Below are 2,171 nucleotides of genomic sequence, written 5' to 3'. Positions count from 1 at the left end.
CCCTCTCTCTCTCTCTCTCTCTCACACACACACACACACACACACACAGACACACACACACGTCTCCCTGGCTCATCTGCTGCCCACAGGGCTGGCCCAGTGGGGCAAAATGATCCCTCCTACTCAAACATGATCCACCACAATAAAGATATTTTTAACACAATGACTCCCCAAAACTGTCATACTTTCTCTGACACATGATTATTAGTATTTATTTATGTATTTTTGCATACAGGAAACGGGCACACAAAGGACTCTTAAACAAAGGGATCGATAATGAGCCCAGACGGGCTATAAAACAACTGTTCTTTTGGACTTTGATCAGAGATTACACTTTAAACTTAGCACAGCGCTAGAAGGGCCTGCGGTCGTAAAGAGTAGCCAGCCCAGCAGATTGGTTGCGTTGCTGGCTGTGTCACTCAGTGACAGGCTCCACGTGGGGGATGGTTGGGGATGATAACATCGTTCTGAAAGGTAATGTGTAACAGACCTTGACCAAGGAAGATGCAGACACAAAGGCAGCATAGGGCCGAAACAATAACCCTTTACATAAACTGTAGACGAGTCGTACTTCGTTACGGCGTGCAGGAAATTATGAAGAGCTGCTGCACCGGTCAAAATGCAGTTACTTTTAAAAGGGAAGTCATTCGAAAGAGAGAATGTCATGAATGTGGTATATGAGAATGATAAAACTAAATAAAAAGAAGTTTCCAACAGGAAAACACTTGTTTGGAGATGGAAATCAGATTCAGCTGAACAATACAAACAGTGTCCTCTTGTATGTTTTATTACTCTCCTGCACCTCTTGCAGGAAGCTGACAGAGTTTTTGAACAAGTAACCATAAAAAGGCTAAACATGTCTCCAGAAGATGCTTGACAGCAACTTTGGAAGATAATTTTGATAATTCTGGGATGCTATGCTCAGTTTATTTTACCAAGTTCATTTATGTCAGTATTTAATCCACTACAAAGTTTTTCAAGTACATCCATAAATCCACTGTACCACTTTACCACTGTAAGAAAAATAGACGTGGATTGTGGACACAAGAACACCCAGGTTGACCCTTTTTTTTTTTAAATCCTCTTTTTTGCAAAGACTAATATAATTCATTTTTCTTTATGAGTTGCACAAGTATGCCTTTGTCATTTCTGTAACTGCTTCAAATCACTTAATATGTTCATATTAAACATGCATACTGATTTTAGCCAGTAACAGCTCAGTAAATGCTGAACTGAACAAAATTTACAACGATGGGAAATCAAGTAAATCTGTGAGTAAATGCCAAGTCAACATTGGAGCATGAAATGTAATCATAACTGGATGTTTTAACCTCACCCAATCGATAAATGTTAAATTAAGAGAATAAACAACAGCCTCTTATCAATAATCACTGAAGGTATTCAACAAGTTTCTACCAAATCCTTTGCAACAACAAAGAATAGGCCCACTTCAGTTGCTTTAAGATGTTGCTTCAAATTGGAAAATTTAAACATGGCATGGTTGAAAATCTTTTTATTTTTTTTATTGAAGACCTCTTTAATCGCAGTTATACTGCATCCCAGACAGAAACACAATAGTTTGTTGCGCTGTTTGTATGAACATATTTTCGCTACAGATGGAATCTACGTGGATGTTAACTTTGTTTAAATAAAATAAAAAAAAGCTTTCTAACAACTAAAGTACATAAGTACATAAACATGAAAACATTTCTCGTTGATGTTTGGAACAGATGAAACCTCAGTGTTGAGGGCTGTGTTCATGCTTTCTCAGGTGATATTCAAATGCCTGCATTTCAGTAGTTAATATTACTTAAGAAAAACTATGACAAGATATTCAATATTTCAAACAGACCAATTTCTACTTGCTTGCTCCGTTTAGGGTTGATGCCTTTAATACAACAAAAACCTGTAAGATCTGCTCTCAGCGTTTTTTTTTGTTTTATCTTTTATTTAATCAACCTTTATTCATGCAGGTAAAATCTCATTGAGACCCAGGGTCTCATTTACTGTTTTAGGTGACATGCTTTATTTTGAACATAAATAAAAGTAAAAATAGTGGGAAAAAAATGAATATTGTTATAATCCTAGTTTTTATGCCCCTTTGATTATTTTTATAGTACATGTTTTTAGCTGATTTTTTTAGCTGATCTTAAAGCACTTTAGTCAACCCT

This window comes from Cololabis saira, chromosome 6 (genome assembly GCF_033807715.1).
Source record: "Cololabis saira isolate AMF1-May2022 chromosome 6, fColSai1.1, whole genome shotgun sequence".
NCBI lineage: Eukaryota > Metazoa > Chordata > Actinopteri > Beloniformes > Belonidae > Cololabis > Cololabis saira.
Note: the sequence above shows the minus strand (reverse complement) of the source record.